The sequence below is a fragment of the Spermophilus citellus genome, assembly GCF_964194105.1.
Source record: "Spermophilus citellus genome assembly, chromosome: 6".
Classification (NCBI taxonomy): Eukaryota; Metazoa; Chordata; class Mammalia; order Rodentia; family Sciuridae; genus Spermophilus; species Spermophilus citellus.
Window position 1 is genome coordinate 134,821,606 of NC_138187.1, and position 19,963 is coordinate 134,841,568.

The 19,963-nt window shown below is 46.2% G+C and overlaps 1 protein-coding gene across 3 annotated transcripts in view; it reads right to left on the reverse strand.

Annotated features, from left to right (window-relative positions):
• NAV1 (neuron navigator 1) overlaps window positions 1-18,547 on the reverse strand; it is a 253,836-nt gene extending 235,289 nt beyond the window's left edge. The window contains exon 1 of one of the 3 annotated variants that reach the window (XM_081299365.1): window positions 18,082-18,547. The gene's annotated coding sequence lies outside the window, so the exon portion shown is untranslated. The remainder of the gene's footprint in view (window positions 1-18,081) is intronic. The other 2 variants (XM_081299364.1, XM_081299366.1) reach the window with 2 other exon arrangements.
• Between the last annotated feature and the right edge of the window lie 1,416 nt (window positions 18,548-19,963).

Below are 19,963 nucleotides of genomic sequence, written 5' to 3' on the forward strand. Positions count from 1 at the left end.
AGGAGTTTGGGCCTTGCAGGATCTCATTAAATCCTTGCTCATGGGCCTGTTATGGGGCGGGGGCCCTGGCAAGGAATCCAGAATCTAATGCTGATTCCAGCTCCTTCTCTGCTTTTCTCTGGCCCCCCAAAGCACCCCAGATTCAGAGGCTCTCACCTGTTGGTTACTAGCTCAGTATGGCCAAGGCTAGGTTTCTGCCCACATTGTCCTGGCCTGACAAGAGGGTTGCACTGATAGAGGAGGCATGGCCGGTTCAGCCCCATAACCCATAAAAGAGAAGATTCCAAGAGAAGCTGGAAAACCAATGACCTTTCGATTTTGCCAACCAATAGCATCATAGCCTGCTCCATATCCTGTCACCCAAGACACTGGGCTTTACATTCTGAACAATAAAGCCTAAGAGGAAGAAAGCAAGAATCTTATTTTTTGACAGGGAGCAGTTAGTTTGTATTAGCTGGAACTAAGCTCAAGCAAAGAAGGACTTTTTAGGATACACCCAGCAAGCTGGAGGCAATAGCAATGTAGGGTGACAGAGCACTACTCTCCCTGGTCACTGAGCTTCCTCAGCTCGCCACCCTTTCCAGTCTTCCTACAGGATGCTCCAGACCAAGGCTCCCACCCTAGACTTTCTTCTAGTCTGGAGAGGAGGAGATATGCTCTGGGCCTGCTTTCTCAGCCCAAAAGATGCTGAGCTGCGGGTTGCTAGACCGAGAGGAGGGCGTGGGGATGGGGCTGAGTTTTGCTGGGCAATTGTGCCCTCTTGTGGCAATAACAGGAAGCTGCAAGGACATGCAGACAAAGGGTGAAACAGATCCTTTTCTCCCTTTCCCAGAATCCTTCTATGGGGCCTTTATTATGCACCTATTGGTAGATAGCACTGGACCCTGCCCCAAACGAAGCGGGGAGACACTGGCTTCTAAATGAAACCTTCCTTGGAGGAGGAGACCAGTCCTTCCACATTCCAGCTACAGGCCTTCCCTGCCCACACACTTTATCAATAAGTCCTTGAATAGACAAAGCCACTCTCATCTGACCATATGTGTAGCAGGCGCCTCATCTGGGTCAAAGCATGCTCCTGGCCTTCCTGAAAGCCCTGCTCTAAGAGGCCAACTCTGGCGAAGGCCCTGAGCCCTCTGCAGAGGCTGAAAACTTCAGCTACAGGAACAGTCACTGTTCATGATGGTTTATGTCCAGTGTCAGATTCTCCAAGGCACACTTCCAATTGTTCCAAATGGACTGGGAGCCTCCCAAGGGCAGGAGTATTGCCTGAGAACCTATTTCATGCCACCCCTTTACAACCAAGCCTCGTTCTGGCTTCTCAGCAGGACTATAAGAGCCATAAATAAATCTCGATTTATAGAGTGGGAACTCAGGCCCTGGAAGGTCAAGTGATTTGCACAAGAGCTGCCATTTGTCTTATGTCCACAGCTTTCCACCCACCTGGGGCCATGTGAAATGTGCTATATGCATTATCTTCTCAGTCCTTATGAGTGAGATTGTCCAGGGAGCTACGTTATAATTATCCCCATTTTACAGATGAAGGCATGGAGTCGTTGAGGGGATAAATAAAAAGCTCAAAGTCACACAGAAAGTGGTAGAAGCATCGGAACCCAGCCTGTCTCACCCTTACTCAATCCTGTTTGGTTTTTGAAGGGCCAGGCCTCCTCCTTCCTGCCCCTCCAAGGGCCTCATACAGGGCTCCACACCCACTTCCAACGCTGCCCACCACATAGACAAGCTTCTTTTTATGGTCCTGGAGGAGTCTTTTGTCCTTCTACAGAAAATCCCAGAAATGACATTTAGATGCATCAACTCCTATTGGAACAAAACCCACATCTGACATTTCTCACCATTATTCCAGTAAAGGGATTGGATGCCGGTGAGTGATTCCTAGGCCTTAATTACTCTTGCTTTCCAGTCTAAGCAGTGTGGGGTCCTCGGTTAACCCATCTAAAATCTGGGAAGATTGAGAAATATTAGCAGCAGAGGAAGGTGCTCATGGGGAGGCTGGAGTTAAGCACACTGCGGGTGGCTGGGTGGTTTTTTATGTTAGTTCTCCCTGAAAAAACAGTGAGTCCTTGGGGCCACAGGGCAGCTTTGGATCACTATCTCCCCATGGAGGATAAATGTCCTGAAATCAAGCCCCAGCAGAGACCCACTAAGTCACTACGTGTGTGTGGGCACGCAATCACCAGGACATGCCTAATTACTGTCTGGGGGGGCGGGGGGCTGGACTGAGGGACACTGGTCAAGTACATATGCTAACTTTTGTCTTTCTTCCAAAATCACTATGCACTGTTCTGCAGAGGGAAACGCAGGGGCTGGGATTTTTACTGGCCCCTCAGAGGCCTGGGATCCGGTCTTGGATACTAATTGCAAACCGCCCTGGCTGAATGACGGGGGTTGAAATGTGGCATTTCAACATCACTGTTGGTGGCGTGGGAATGCAAAGGAATCTTAACTTGACACCAAAGCAGACTTCTCTGGGGCTTCCTAACAGGAACAGCAGCCCATTTTCATCTCAGGCCCCTCCAGCTATTAAGGAGGGCCCTGTGGTTTGGCAGGATCATAGGGGCCTGGGGAACATGGAGTCAGGGCTGCTGGGTCTCTGGCTGACTCACTGTCACCCTAGATGTACCCACCCGCATGAGCTTTTGCCTGTGATGCACACCACTGCAGAAAGCTCATTAGAAGCAAGCTCTTGATTTTATAGGGGACCTTTTCCAGTAGGTGCTCTCATAGGGTTCTTGAGTGGCAGACTCCAGACAGAACTATACACCAGCCTCAGAAGCTGGCATTACACCCACCCGTGGACCCCCCCACCCCCAGCTGCCTCCTCTAGTACCTAGGAACTCAGTTGGCTCCAGAATCCCCAATCCCCTCTCGCCTTTCTTGGCTTCTCTTTCGGAAACACCTTTTTCCTGCCCCATTAGGCTATTGGGTTTCCTGCAGGGGAAGAGGGCCTGTTAACCAGGTACTATTTATAGCAGGTCTCCCTCCTTCTAGACCTCACCAAGGTGAGGGGCCATGGTGCAGGAAGTGGGATGGAGACTGCTTGGGGCTTTCCAGGATCCTGGCCACCAGGAGAAGCAAATCGAGGCCCAAATGAGGGGCAGAACCCAGAGGAAGCATCAATGCATTTTCTGATCCCTAAACTGGTTCTTCCTCCTGACTCACCCATGCCTATTAGGAGTCCCACAGTTATTTGAGGCCCTCCGGGTCCAGAACTTAGGGAAAAGGCCACAGGCTTTACATCTGAAGAAAACCTGAGGTCATATTTTGTAGATGAGGAAACAGACCAAGAGAGGAGAGATATGATCAAGGTCACCTAGGAAATTAAAAACAGATCCCCAGGCTAAAATCATCTGACCCTGGTCTAACACATAACAATTCCAAAGGATGACCTCATTCAATCCCATGAGCAGGTGAGGTGGCTCCTCAGGGGTTGAAATGTCACCAATGAAGACAGCTGATATTCTAATTCCAAGTGTCTCAGAATGTGGCCTTATTTGGAATAGGGTCATTGCAGATGTAATTCTTTAAGATGAGGTTTGTTGGACTTGGCCCCAAATCCAATACCACTGGTGTCCTTCTAAGAAAAAGAAATCTGGAAACATATAGAGGGAAGATGATATGAAGACCTCAGATGGTCTTGCAAAGATGGAGAGAGATTGGAGCAGTGTGTCTACAAGCCAAGGATTACAAGCCAAGAAGTGTCAGCAATCACCAGAAGCTACGGGAGGCACAGATGGATACTCCTTGACAGGGTTTAGAGGGAGGGTAGCCTTAGAGATGCTTGCAATTTGGGCTTCTGGCCTCTAGAACTGAGACAATAAATTTCTGTTGTTTTAAACCATGTAGTTTGAGGAACTTTGTTACAGCAGCCATAACAAACTGATACGTGGTATCATACCCACTTGACAGATGAGGACTCTAAGATTAAAGCAAGTTAAGTGAGTTACACACTCCAAGGAGCAGGACCAACTCGACTCCCAGTCCAATCCTCTTCCAAACAGGCTGCACACCTTTTTGATTCTCCACTCTGTGGCCCTCCCATGTTCCAAATCCTGTTGGATTTTCCTTTGTAAAAATGTCTTACCCACTCACCCTTCCTTTCTTTTCACAGCAGGGCCACCATAGCTCAGACATTTCATGCCAGGAGGGTGACAGTTGATCTGCTAGTCCAGTTCTCCCTTTCCCAACCATTATTCATCAACACTACTTCATCCAATGCTTTCGGTGCACCAGGTCCTGTGCTAGGCCCTGAGCTCCCATCAATCAACAAAACTGACCTAGTCCCTGTCACTCGGACTGTAATCCCGATAAACACTGCCTCTACATGTCACCTCCCAGCTCTCCGGTGTCTTCCCACCACTGAATGACTCAGGTCCTGCATAGGACCCTTTGTTTCTCAGATGCAGGGTCATAGGGTCCTGCTTGTCAACACGTGCCAGCTCAATTCAGGCCAGAGGACAACACTGGGTCCTGTGGGAAAATCAGGGTCCCTCTACCAATGCTAAGAACTTTCAGCCCTAGGAGGCAAAGGAGATACCAGTCCATGAAGTAAAGAAAGACATCGAGGGCTGGGATTGTGGTTCAGAGGTAGAGCGCTCACCTAGCCTGTGTGAGGCACTGGGTTCGATCCTCAGCACCACATAAAATAAAATAAAGATATTGTGTCCACCTATAACTAAAAAATAAATATTAAAAAGAACGACTCTGAAGCCACAGAAATGAGACTTGGTCTGAGTCAAAGAAGGGGACACTGTGAAGACAAAATCCAGAGGACATACTAGCTTATCTTTTTTTTAAATATTTTTTAGTTGTCAATGGATCTTTATTTAAATGTGGTGCTGAGAATCCAACCCAGTGCCTGACACATGCTAGGCAAGTGCTCTACCACTGAGCCACCACCCCAGCCCCCTCCTAGCATATCTAAAATTTCGAAATGCCGTCAGATTCCCCAGCGCTGCTTGACAGATGGGAAACCCAGAGTGACTACAAGGATTCTCCAGAAACCAACTGTGGTGACCTTCATACATCAGAACGTACAAGGAATAAACTACCACATTGAACATGGATAAATCTCAAAAAACATTATGTTGAGCCAAGAGTCCAGACAGAAAATAGAACCTACCACACGATTCCACTTATATGAAGTTCAAGAACAGGCAAAGCTAATGGATGGTGACCTAAATCAGCACAGCGCAACAGTGGCTGGCAGGGTGAGGCTCTGATAAAAGGGACAGGAAGGAAACTGCAGGCGGGTGGAATGTTCTATATCTGGATTAGGGTGTGGGGTACCTGTATGTGTGTGTGTATGTGTGTGTGTGTGTGTGTGTGTGTGTGCTTGTCGAAATGCATCAAGATGGACACAATATCTGTGCATTTCTCTGTAAATCATACTTCAGTTAAGATAGAATAGAACAAGAGCAGAGGAAAGGGTTCCCTGACTCTCAGTTGGAGGGGAAGCCTGGTCCACAGCATGGGGTCAGAGAAGGCTGCTACAGGTGAACGGACACCCGCATTTTCTCCACTTCCCTCCCTAGGCCTGACATCTTGCTCAGACTCTGTTCTGTCCCCCAGCTGGGTTTGGGCAGCAGCCCAGGTCTCTCTACAAAGAGGCAGATGGAAGTAAATAGAGCAGGCAGCCCTGGCCCATGGGCCACTAAACCCAGGCTCTCTCTGGATTTGTGAGCCAGGCCTTTGCCTCCGAGGCGTCCAGGCTGAGCCCTCCCCGGTGTCCATGGAGACCGCCCCCTGCCTGTCTTTTGGCCCATAAGCCTTGAGTTCAGCATCTCAAATCTCTCACCTTCCCATATACTTTGCTTTAGCCACATCTGTGACTCCTCCTCCCAAAGCCAATGCTATTTATAATGCCCTGAAACAGCTTGGGCCAGATAATAGGCAGCCTTTGCCAAACAAAACCCCAGGCCACTCCATTCCCCATCACCGCCCCCACCCCCAGAGGCCTGCAATCTGGAGCCCACTGGGACCCGCAGGGACTATATATCTTCGAACCGGCACCAGAGACGGTCCTCCCACTCATCCCTCTGACCCCCAGACGGGGAGACATCCCACCGCCTGTATATAAACACCCCTTTGGGGATAAATTCACCCGGAAGCATTGTCTGCAGGGCTGGGAACTGAATGTTTGAGGCATCTTTGGCTTTGTTCTGTCACTCTGCCTGTCCCACATAGACTGCAGTGGACCAAGTGTTTATGCATGCGGGTGCAGCCAGCGCCGGGCAGCCAGACCAAGCAAGCTCGTTGGTAATGGCCACTTTTAGCTCTATGCCAGAGGGCGTTTAACACCTTCTCAAATGTTCCTCACAATGCTGTGAGTTATTATCATCTCCATTTTATACATGAGGAAATTGAAGCCCAAGAGAGTTGTAGGAACCCAAATGAGGCTGACTTAAAAACCTGTTTTCCATCGCGCCACCTGCTTGAAGCAGGTGCCAGGGAGAGACCAAGGAAGCAGGGAGGTGGCCTCTAGGCTGGCCAGGGAAGTTCAGGACTGAAGGTACTGCTGTGGGCGGGAGAAAGAAGAGAGGCATCCATTCCTGCCTGCCCCTCAGCAAGGCTTAAGCTTAACCACATCCCTTACCCCTGAGTAATCAATCTTCAAATATTTCCTGAGCTCCTACTATGTGCCAGGACCCAGCTAGGCCACTGGCCTATTTTAAGCCCCGCTGTGCCGCCCTTACTGGCTTTTCTCTGCCTTGGGCCTCCTCTCCCAGACTCGATCAGCTTGCCAGCCCCCACCCAACATCTGGCCCCAGCCCTGCCATCTTCAACACAGAGGCCTTTGTCTGGGACTGGATGTGATACAGGACTGTCACAGTCTCAGTGGCCAGCTCAGCAGCAGCCCTTCCCACCCGCTTCCCACAGCCACCCAATCCTGCGGTCACTTTCTGGGCCTCTCTTCTATCCTCTGATTTTCTGGCCAGGGCTAATGAGAAGACGTGGGAGATGACTCAGAGGTGTGATGTGGTGTCTTTGTGATGACATTCAGTCCTGAGACTGGTAAAGAGTGACAGAGACTAGGATTTCACAGGACATGTGTAAATTGGGAGGGGCAAGTTTATTAGCTCCAGACCAGCTAAAAAATTTAGCAAAGGAGTTTATTGGGTTGTTAGCCTAAGTTCATATAAAAGTATTTCTAACTAATGAGAAAATGAGAAATAGAACTCAAAATACAAAACTTCTTTATTATTTCTTTGACGATGTGGGTAAAAAATGACCTAATAATAAAATTAGTAATAAATTTTCAAATAGTTTTTATTGTTGCTGGGTGTAGTGGCACACACACATAATCCCAGCAGTTTGGGAGGCTGAGGCAGGAAGTTTGCAAGTTCAAAGCCAGCCTCAGCAAATAAATGAGGTCCTTAGCAACTTAGACCCTGTCTCAAAATGAAAATAAAATAAAATAAAAATAAAAATGAACTAGAGATGTGGCTCAGTGGTTAAGCACCCCTAGGATCAATCCCTGGTACCAAAAAATATTTTTTTTTATTATAAAATAAATTTTGGGGTAAGGGTGTGGCTCAGTGATATAGCACATGCTTAGCATGTTTAAAGCCCTGGGTTTGATCCCCAGCACTCTCTCCCATATAATAATAATAAATCAAAGCTGGACATGGTGGCACATGCCTGTAATCCCAGCAACTTGGGAGGTTGAGGCAGGAGGATTGAAAGTTCAAAGCCAGCCTCAGCAAAATCAAGGTGCTAAGCAACTCAGTGAGATCCTGTCTCTAAATAAAATACAAAGTAGGGCTGGGGATGTGGCTCAGTGGTGGAATGCCCTTGAGTTCAATCCCTGATACCAAATAATAATAAATAATAAGTCAAAGTAAATCTTAAGGACTTGTAAAATAAATGCAATATCAAAATTAATAATATAAATCTAATGATTTCTGCATTAGTATATCAGGCATAATATCTGTGGTTAAGTTCCATCGCCCATTAAGGATGCTGCCCACCTCTGCCATCCATGACCCTGGAGCGTATTGGAAAGGACAAAGAGCAGGAGTCAGAGGACCTAAGCTCCCCACTTGATTCCCTGAAGCTATGTCCCTTTGGGCCAGTCATATAGCCTCTCTGAGTACTGTTTTCACCATCAGTAGAAACGGAAATCCTTGTCCTGACCAGATCACAAGGCTGCTGTGATAAGCTGGCCAGGGAGTCCCTGGGCTTAGATCACACATTAGGGAGGGACTTCTGCAGCGAAGCCTGAGGACAGCCGATGACAGCAGGGTGGGATTGGGTCAGGGGATGTCAATCGAGGTTTGCTCTGTCCTCAGGGTCAGGCTATGACCTGGACCCTGAGTGGAGTGGGTCTCAAACGCTCACCCAGATGCACCTCAGGACCTACACCTGCACCTATCAGCTGTCCCACCTGTTCCCAGAAAGAAGGCCCACGTGCAAGGAACTCAGAGGCCGGTGGTAGAAAATATCAAGGGTTCCAAATTACAAAAATAAAAGGGCAAAATTGGAATAAATCAGGATGTAATTAAACATCTGTAAAATGTATCATTGTCTCAACTTTATTCATATTTAATGTTAGTTTTTTCCAAAAATGCATTATATTTGAAAATAATTTTTAGGTAAAGTTTTTGTTGCAGTAATTTCTGTATATATTCAAGGTTACCAAGAAATAGACAATTCAAAATGACTAATAAATGAATTGTTGATATCCAAATACTTTTTTTTTTCAGTACTAGGGATTGAGCCTAGAGATGTCTACTACTGAGCTACATTTCCTGCCTGGAATTTGTAATCCTCCACTGTCAGCCTCCTGAATAACAGGGATTATAGGCATGCTTCCCCACAACCAACTTTCCAAATACTTTTAAAAAGTGAAATTATACAAATCCTTCATTTTCCAATAAAAACATGAACTCCGAATATGGGCCATTGGGGTGCGGCTGCATCTCGCTGGGCATACTTATTTTTGGCTCTCTGGGGGGTGGGGGCGGTGAGAGCTATGGCACCCCCAGGGGTCTGGCACCCTCTCTGACCCAGGTCAACATTTCAGGGAAGCTTCCCCAGGCCAGGCCTTGGGTCCTGCTCCCCTGTCTGTGCCTAGAAACCAGGATATTGAATTCAAAGCCTACCATTGTCATAGCTATTATGGGTGGTCCCACCGGAAGGTACAGAAGGTGTTAGGATAATAAGCAACACTTTCTGTCCCACCCAAACCCTAGATAACACACTAATAGCTCTCCTCCCTGTTTTGACACCTCTGTCAATGACAATCACTGGCGTTGCCTTTAAAATAGATGAGGATAGACCACTTACACCAAATACAGCTCTCACTCTCCTGTCCTTCAGGTATTTGATTTTAGTTCCTTTATCTATCTATCTATCTATCTATCTATCTATCTATCTATTTATTGTACTTTAAAAAAATTATCAGTTGTTGATGGACCTTTATTTTATTTATTTATTTATATGTGGTACTGAGAATCGAACCCAGTGCCTCACACATGCTACGCAAGCGCTCTACTACTGAGCCACAACCCCAGCCTCTATTTATTGTACTTTTAATTTTAGAATTTGGTTTCTTGTTTCATGACACTTGACAAACTCCTGAAGTCCTCTGTGTGAGATGAGGGTGTTGGAGGCCCTACTCTTCCTCCTCCTCTCCTACCTTCAGTCAGCCCACCCACTGCAATGGAGCATATGGAGCTTTGCTCATTGATTCCCAGTAAATGTCATTTTTATGTGATCTCAACTATGTAGATGTTGTTTAATCCCAGCCTCAGAGGGTCTCAATCTCACTTTCCTCATCTGTGAAATGAGGAAACCATAGCATGTCCTTACATCTCATCAGACCGGGTGAAGAGGGTAAGAAATGTGAATGACAGCCGGCTTTTCACAAATAGAATATCTTATTTTTCTATATTTATAACATGACACACAGAATGAACGGTAATAATGGCTCATACTATTTGGACAATTTTTATAACTTTCAAAACTGATTTCTCACTCGTAAAATGGAGAGAATACGAGCACCTATCTCAGTTATCATAAAGATATAAATAGATGATATAAATTAAAGTGCTTCTCAGCTTGGTACGGTGCTGCTTGCCTGCAGTTCCAGATACTCAAAGAGACAGAAGCAGGAGAATCACTTGAGCCCAGAAGTTCGAAACCAGCCTGGGCAACACAGTGAGCCTGCATCTCAAAAATAAATAAATAAATAAAGTGCATTAATTTTAATTTTATTTATTTGTTTGTTTATTCATTTATTTATTTTTAATTCAGTGCATAACTATCACAATTTAAGGGATGATCAGGATCTTATTTCCTTCTTTCTAGGAGAGATAACTTCAATCCTCAACACAGAAGGCTATGGATTAAGAAGTGCATAGCATCTAGGCAGTGGCGCATGCCTATAAACCTAATGACTGAGGAGGTCAAGGCAGGAGGATTGTGAGTTAAAAGCCAGCCTCAGCCACTTAGTGAGACCCTGTATCTAAATTTAAAAAGTGGGGAGAGTGTGGGGGATGTGGCTCAGTGGTTGAGTGTCCTTGGATTCAATCCCTGGTACCAAAAAAAAAATAAAAGTAAAAAAATTTTCATAGCCCTCTTTAAAGGGCACTTAGAAAACAACTGGGGAATTTGAGTATGGCCTACATATTAAACAATTCTCTTAAATCCAATTTTACTGGGTGCAATTAAGGTATTAAGGGTATATAGGAGGGGCTGGGGATGTGGCTCAAGCGGTAGCCCGCTCGTCTGGCATGCTTGCGGACCGGGTTCGATCCTCAGCACCACATACAAACAAAGATGTTGTGTCCGCGGAGAACTAAAAAAAACATATTAAAAAATTCTCTCTCTCTCTCTCTCTTCTCTAAAAAAAAGGGGGGGGTATATAGGAGAATTGTCCTTGTTTTTTAGGAAATAGGTGCATAAGTATTTAGAGGTTGAATGTCATGATGTCAAGAAATTATTTTCAGGGCTGGGGTTGTGCCTAGCATGCACGAGGCACTGGGTTCGACCCTCAGTGCCATATAAATATAAAATAAAGATATGTGTCCCCCTAAAACTTAAGAATAAATATTTAAAAAACAATAAAAAAGAAATTATTTTCAAATGGTTCTGAATACAAAGTTTTATCATCTGTAGGCCTACATAGAGATAGCAAATGTCTAGATTCACTAATATCTTGCTATACTGTGCTTTAAAGAGAGTCAGCAGTAGAGTCAAATGTTAACAATCAGTGGATCAAGATATTCATTGTAGTAGTCTTTTCACCTTTTCTACTGATTTGATAGCTTTCAAAATAAAACCTTGTGGAGGGAAACTTGCAACACTGGAAAGCACCTTATCTGCTCGCGTCTCACTGTCCCTGGACATCGGGTGTGAGCACTGATGAAGCAGCTTCCAAACTCCTCCCAGGGAGGCACAGGTGTGATTTGCTGATGCCTGCCTTTCTTTCTTTCTTTCTTTCTTTCTTTCTTTCTTTCTTTCTTTCTTTCTTTCTTTCTTTCTTTCTTTCTTTCTTTCTTTCTTTCTTGCTTTTCTTTTCTTTTCTTTTCTTTTCTTTTCTTTTCTTTTTTGCTACTGGGGTTTAAACCCAGGGGCGCTTAACCACTGATCCACATTCCCAGTCCTTTTTATTTTGAGTCAGGTTCTCGGGAAGTTGTTAAGGGCTTTGCTAAGTTCCTACAGCTGGCCTTGAAATTTCAATCTTCCTGTCTCAGCCTTTCAAGTCGCTGGGATAACGGTATGCGCCATAGTGCTCAGCTTGCTGATCCCCTCTTAAAGCTCCTGGGTAAAGCTGATGGTGCCCAGGTGGCAATGGATGGCACCAAGGTCTGGGGGCCGACATTCACACATGGCAGTGTGGATCGCCCTGTGAAACTGAGCCCCTCTGAAGCTTGGGAGAGGGAGAGCCCCATGTCCTTATAGAATCACAAGACAAGGCAAGGCAGGCAGCTGCTGAGTTGGGGTCCTGGCGGCGGCTCCTTAACCCTGTGTCTCATCAGCTGTCTCTCCTTTGTTCAAGGCAAGCAGGAAGAGAACAGTTGGTGTCTTGGCACTGCCCGGAACCCAGTTACTCCTTTTCAGTCTACTTAATTATCTGCACCAATGAGCTGGGAAAGAGCACTGGAAATTGACTTTAGTAATAATTTATTGAGGACCTATGTTTGAAGTCTACAAAAAAAATGTAGATAACACCAAAAACGAAGTGAAATGACTCAAAAACCAGTGGTGAAAGGTAAATGATATAGTCAGATTCATTCCTTTCAGCCTTCATTTATCCCTCCCCAGACAGTTCTCAGGTTTTCAATCTACAAATGGAAAACAAAAATCTGCTTTGCTTAACTGATTCTAGGTGATCTGCCTGTGGATAATCTGTGCCAGGGAGCTCGGAACTGGAGTGTGGCACTTCTGCACACATGTGGAGATAAACTGTTTGTTGTTAGGATGACAAGAGAGAGGCATTGATTAAGCATATACCTTTAGCATCCCAGGGACCGGATCAGGTCTTTCACAATCTCACTTGATTCATGCAATCATACTCTGACTGAATTTCCCAAACTTGCCATATTTTTGGAATCAGTGTGGTGTGGGTGCATACTCATGCAGAATGGGGGATGTGGGGATCAAGATCAGGCAAGTAGGGAACCACTGTCCTATGAGAAAAGGCATTTTTTGTTTCACTTTTCCTGGGGAAGAAGCTGAGTCTCTAAGAGTTTTCCTAAACTTCCTAAGGTCACACTGACAGCAGCAATAATGCTAATGTGGAAGGTATATAACTTAATTGCCGATGTTTGGCTAATACTCAGAATGTACTAGACTTTACATGGGAAGTAAAGATTTGAAACTTGACTCCAAGTCTGACTCATTTCATGATTCAAAATCTTGCTAGTGTATCACACATCTTCCCTGGAAGTCTATGATAACATATCAAGGACTATCTGAAGGAAACGGGGCTGCTGAGACCAAGGAGGAAGAGATGGGGTCAGATGCGTGACAGCTGTTTCCAAACAGTGAAAGACTGGCATTTTGAAGGCAATTACACTTGTTTTGCCCGGCTTGTTCTGCACATCCCCCACTTTATTTGGGAATGCATTTTGGTGAAGCCCACTAATCTTTTGGTGTCTTTCACCAATGGGTGGAAGTTACACCCATGGCAGATTAATACAAGAGAAACTCTAAAAGAACTGTCCAAATAGGGAATAAAATGATTTCAACATACTGTTAAGAGTCCCCAGCAACAGATGTAGCTGAGCTGCATGCCCCTGGAAGGGAGGTCTTAGATGTATCTGGGGGAGGGGAGAAGGAGGAGAGGAGTCCTTTCTAACTCTGAAAGTTAAATTCTCCGGAAGTTGCCATTTACTCTATTTACAAATGGATTTTAAAATCAGGGAAGGGATGTAAAGTGGGTCAGTATTACTGACCAGATGGGGAGGGAGTTGCGTCACTAAAAGCTGTGACCAGTCAAGGGGTCCAGGGAATAAATCAGCTCAACCATGGAGTGTTTCTAACCTTCACAGTGCATCAGCATTACCAAGGGAGATTTTTTTTTTTTTAAATGACAGCTACAGGAGCTGCATTCTAAACCAAATGAAGCTGTATCTCTGGGGATGGGCCCAGGAATCAGAAAGGCTTAAAAACTCCCCAGGTACGGCTAATTCTCAAACAAGATGGAGAAGCACTGAGCTAGAGGAAATGGAGTTCCCCCTGAGGCCCTTTTGTTGTGCTCTCTGAGCCTCACGATGACCAATGACCAGAAACTAAGATTACCAGATGACCAGTCTCATCCTGGCTGGGGGACTTGTTGGGAGATTGTTTGGGAGACCAGAAGCTAAGGCTCTTTAACCCTGTAATTCTTGAAGCCTTGACCTTTCTAGGTATTACAAAGTGTTTGCAAATTTATAGACAGGAGGTAGAATGGTGGCTGCTAGGGACTGGGGGGAGGGACAGGGAGTAATTCTATAATGGATACAAGGTCTAATTTGGAAAGATTTAAGACATTCTGGAGATAGTTGGTGGTGATGATTCCACAACAATGAGAACATATTTAATGTCACTGAACATCAGTACCCTTAAAAGCATTTAAAACAGTAAATTCTATGTTATATATGCATTTTACCACAACATAAAGATTTTAAATGTTTCAAGGATAATAATTATACAGAAAAATGCAATTACATGCATCAACTCATCCCACTGAAGGTTGATGCTTTACTATTGCTTTGGTGACATGAAACTTTGAAGATTAAAAAAAAAAGAAAAAGAAAGAACAAAATACAAAAACTATCTTTCAGAGGGATTTATCCCAGGAATGCAAGGGTGGTTCAATATAAGAAAAATAATCAATTAACAAAAATAATCACATTAACAAAATTAAGGAAAAAAGCTAACCACATGATTATCTCAAGTGATGTAGGAAAAAGCATTTGACAAAATCCAACATCCTTTCACTATAGAAACACTTAGAAAACTAGAAATAGAAAGGAATTTCCTCAAGATGATAAAGGGCATCAATGAGAAACCCACAGCTAACATCACACGCAATGGAGAAAGACGATTTCAATCTTTCCCACTAAGATGGGGAACAAGAGGGGCAGGCTGGCTTTCACTGCTGCTACTCAACACTGTACTGAAAGTTCTAGCCAGAGCAATTAGGCCAGGAACTAGAAAAATAAAGAGAATCTAAATTAGAAAGGAAGAAGTAAAACTATCTCTATTCATAATTGACCTGATCCCATATATAGGAAATCCCAAATAATCCACATACAAAAAAGCTTCTCGAGGTAATAAACAAATTCAGCAGGGAACAAGATCAACATCCAAAAATCATTTGGGAATCTATACCCCAGCAATGGAGAATCCAAAAAGGAAATTCAGAACAATTCCATTTTGGAAAGCTTTCAGAGTATCTGAGGATTGGACATCAGAAGAGTCTTGTCATCCTTTGAAGTGGAAACATCTTGTTATTAACGGTGCTTTGTGGAGGCATATGCATCAGTGCCTTTAATTTTTCATGCATATTAGTGCATCTCATATTAAAATTAAGTAGAGCAAATAGATTTGATGAGGCTGGTAGCGCAGACTGCATAGGACATGCGTAAGAAGTTGAACCTCATCCGTGGCCTGATGAGCGTAGGCTGGGTCTCAGCCATCCTGCCTCCCTTTGTGTCTCAAGAGTCTTAGGAAGCTGGGAAACAAAATCCCAGGCCCCCTGGAGGAAATCAAGTCTGAGTCAGTCTTCCTAGGAGGTGGAGGGAACAGATTAGGCCCAGGAAACTGTTCACTGAGAAAAGTGTTGTTTTTTTTTTCACTTGAAAAGTTGATGTTTTTCTTTTTCTTTGTTTAATCGAAGAAGGAACTAAAAGTGTTTTTAATTATTGTGTGTGTGTCTTACCCACACACACTAGGGGTCAGAAAGAGGAAGGGCTTGCCAAGTATTGCCACATTTCTCAGATCTCTGTGTTCTAGAGACTGAAAGCTGGTAGGTGGTTCCATCATAATGATAGCTCTTTGTACCCCTTGCTGTTTCTGTTCCTCTCTCTAACAGCTAAGTAACATCTCCTCAGATCTGTGGATGGAAACGCTGGAGGCAGAAAAATTCTGAGTCCAAGGAAGAAATTTGCTAGAAGAGAATGAACTCTGGTCAGGGAGCCAGAAGACCTGTGCTCTAGGCTGTCCTCAGCAGCGCCACAGCTGTGTGGCCAAGAGCCCATCCCTTCCTTTAGGAGGCCCTGATTCTTGTCTGTGAAGGGAAGAAGGGGAGGACTACAACTGGGAGAGGCTGAGATCCTTTTGACTTTAACATTCTAGTTGTTCAAAAACATATTCTTTAGGAATCAAGAGAATTTTGAAAGAAGGGGGAAGTGACATTGATTGAAAATGACATTGAAATGAAAAGAGACACACATTTGAAAAGATGGGCAGGAACTTTCTCTACTGCAGGCCACTCTTTTCTACTGAACTAAAAGCTGAGTCAATAGGGAAGGCTCACAAAGACTTGGGTGCGGGGAGTAGATGAGACCAGGGAAGGACAAACAGCATATCTCCACTTTCAGTTTTCCCAAGCCAAGGCTCACCAGGACAGCTGGGCCTCAGAAATCAGCCTCATCATGGGCCATGATTTTTTTGCTTGTTTTATTGAAGGGGATGGGGGGACCATGAGGGGACATATCAAATAACTCCCAAAGATGAATAAATGGGCACTTGAGTGAGATAGGAGACCTCTGTGGTACTTAGATTCCCCTCCCAATTTTATCAATTCAGCAAATGTTTATAAGGTGCCTACTGTGTACTGGGGGTTGCAGAGGGTCAGAAAGGGTGTTTGGTTGGAAGACATTCACAGAGAAGTCAGGCATGTGCACAAATACCCAAATGTCTAAAATGCAAAGCAGAATGTGAGACTTGCTCCAAGGGAATTCAGATAAATTTCTGGAAGAGTTCAGATTAAAGGCTGCTATCTATTTATGATATGTACTAGTACCTGGAAAGTTCAGGAAATGGACCCTAGAGGCTGGAGCACAAATTTGAAAAATCTTATTCTTCCAGCAGTAGCTATATTCTCTGGTTCAATTTTACAAAAATGAAAACCAGAGCAGAAAGGTGAGGAATTATTTGCACTCTGATCATCCAGAGAGTTGGCAATGTAGCCAGATACAGAACTACAAACTGAATCCAGCAGTGAAACCATGTACCAGTATAAAGCTCATCTCAAAAGAAGAAGCCCAAAGTTACAGCCACTCCCTCCACAACCTTCCCAGGGTAAACCCAAAGAGTACCAACCAAAATTCAAAGCAAGATAAAAATAATCATAAGCAAACTGGAGTCACTGGGTATCTTTGGCCCCCAATAAGCCAATGTCTCCAGAGTGACAACTCCATCTTCTTGGGGAGGGCATTCTTTGTTGAAGCCCTCCTGCCCCGTTCATAAGTGAGTTGTAGGGACCTCAATTGAGGGGAGGCTAGAAAAAAGATAGCCCCCGGAGATGAAAACCCTGGCAAGCTCACTGCTTTTGCAGAGCTTACTGGCCACAGGGTCTCAGCATTGAATTTGAAGGAGCCAACGGTATCCCAATGGCTGAAACAGGAAGCCAGATAAACAGCATGTTATCAAGGGGCGATCCAGCGCTTCCCTTAAGCCGGCGCCAGCTGCGCCCTGTGACTATCCTAACAAAGTCCCATTGACTCACCAGCTGATTTTCCTGTGTTGGGCTCTGGGCACAAGGAACCCTCTCTGCTGGGTGGATGTCACCCTAGCTCACTACCCCTGGCCACCCACTGCTCATGTCCTCCCCAGCTCCTGTCTCTTCTCTGCTCCCTCCAATGTGGCTGGGGCTCAATCCTATGATCAGTTTTGCCAGGTTCTGAGGATTTGAAGAGACCACAAGGACCAGGCACCGGACACCCTCGGATGAGCGTCTCACCTGATGTTCACCCAACCTCTCCCTTTTCTTCCCTCTCATATCCTCCGGGAGCACTTTTCTGCTCCTAAACTCTCTGGATTGGCGCCAGAAAAGACAGCTTCAGAGAGACTAAGAAGCGCATCCTGGGGGCCTTGCAAGATCACCTGTCCCAGCTATTCTGCAGGCTCCTGTTGGGTTGGGAGAAGAGTTATCTAAGCGTTTCAAGACAAGGGAAATGTGGGTTACTGGTGTGTGTGTGTGTGTGTGTGTGTGTGTGTGTGTGTGTGAGAGAGAGAGAGAGAGAGAGAGAGAGAGAGAGAGAGAGAGAGAGAAACACAGCGCTTGGTGCCTCCGGTTTTAGGAATGCAACGCACTTTAAATCCCAGATATTTCACAGAAAGGGAACCTGGGATCACAAGGATTGGAGTTGGGTAGCCCTGGAGAGCCGACCCCCAGAGTCAGCGGCACAGTCGGGGAGCGACGTCTGGGGACACACCTTCCAAACAAGCTGCTGGCATCTGCGTTGTTATTCCAAAGCGTCTCCCGAGCCCAGCCCACAGCACCCCTCTGGCACCAGGCTCCCCTCTCTGGAGGCTGGCTCGGGGCCCCGCAGGACCCGCCAGCCAAGCCGCGCAAAGTGCGGAGCGTCAGACCCTCCGCCCGGCTCCCGCCCCGCACGGGTCACTTACCGGCGCGCCTGTCCTCCGGGGCTTGGGGTCCACGCCGCCGCCACCACCGCAGCGCAGAGTCGCGCATCTCCTAGCAGCGCCGGTCCGGGCGTCCTCTCCTCGTGCACAGAAACTTTTCTGGGGGCTCCGCGACCCGGATCGGCCCCTCTCACTAGACTCAGCCGGCGCAGCGCGATCCGGCCTCGGGCCTCGCACTAGGGCCGCCGCCGGCCCGGGCCCCACAATGAGGAGGAGGCGGCATCCTGAACAAAGTGCCGTCCCCGCGGGCCAGGCGGTCGGGGGCGGAGCCTCGTGACCCGCTGCCCCAGGCACACGCCGGCTGCCTCCACCGCGGGCCCCGGGAGGGGAGTGCCCGGGCCGGGGGGCGGGCGGCAGGGGAGGCTTGGCTCCGGATCGCCCTTGCTTTCCGCTTCTGCACTGTGCCAGTTTAACCCGCAGAGGGGCGGAGGCATGGGTCCCTTCCAGACTTTGTCATTGGAAAGCTATTCCCGTAACCCTTTCCTGCCTTCGCCTTCCCGCCCCGCCTCCCCAGCCCGCCGCAGAAAAGCGGCTGCTCGGTGGCGGGGCTGAGGCTGCGAGCTGTCAGGACAGGAAGCCTTTGCACAATTGAGCTTTTCCTTTGCCCAGGAACCCGCCACCACCACTTCCAGGCCGAGGTCCCTTCCTCCCCCACACACGTCCCCCGGCTGCCTTTGGTTTTGCGGTTTTTTCAGAGAAGGGGACACAGATGGACCATTGAACATCCCTACCCCGCATCCGACCACCCCGCATCCGGCCACCCCTTTCCTCCCTCTCTGTGCACCTCTAAAAGTCATACTGTCTGAGACCGGACTTTGGGGTGCAAAACAAATAAATGACTTTCCCCCACCTTCCAGACCTTGTCGCAGCCCCTCCTTCTTTCTGGGACTTGGGAAAAGGGGAAGAGGGGAGAGGAAATGACAGGACCTGAGAAGAGTGTATAAAGTGCATTCAGCTGAGCCTGGCACAACTAGTCTGTAGTGCCAGGAGGCTACGGCTTCTTCTGCTCTGAGGTCAGAAGGAAGGAGGAAATCAGGTGGCATGTGCTCCTGGAGTAGGTTTTGATCTATATGGGAGAAAGGAAATAACTGGGGCCAAGGACCTAGCAGATTGTGATCAGACACTTCCCCAACAAACACCAGAACTGATTTATAGGGAGGTTGGAGGAAAGCAAAATACTTACTCCCTAGGAGGTCACAGAGCTCTTTGCTGCCAAATCAGTCAGTGGGAGCAGAGTCAGGATTAAAGCTCCTGAGTCCTGGTTACGCCATCAACCGAATCAGCATAGTAGCCATGGACATAAGGGGGAGATAGGGACCACTAGACAAGGAACAGTGACATTCAAGACATTCCTGGTTCATCATAGAAAAGAATGAATTGTCTTTTGGCAGTGTGAGGGGAATGTAGAGTGACAGCTGAGATGAGCCTCTTACCCTGTGTATAAGTGGTTAAAAGTGAGGATTTAAAAAAAATATTTTTATTAGTTGTTCATGGACATCTATTTATTTATCTATCTATTTCTTTATATGTGGTGCTGAGAATTGAACATGCTAGAAAAACTCTCTATCACTGAGCTACAAATCCAGCCCCAAAGTGGGGATTTTTAATGCAGATTGCATGGGCCTACTGCTTATTAGCCATAGAAACTTGAACAAATTCTTTAACTTCTGACATCCTCAGATTCTTCATCTGTAAGATGGGATAAAAATAGTTCCTGTCTTAAAAGTTTGCTGGAAGGATAAAATGAAGTATTAAAGATGAAACACTTAAAATAGTGCCTGACACATAGTTTTTACTTAGTAAACACTGGCTATTATTTTGATCTCCAAGTCTACAAACTTGCATCCAATTTAACATTCAATGA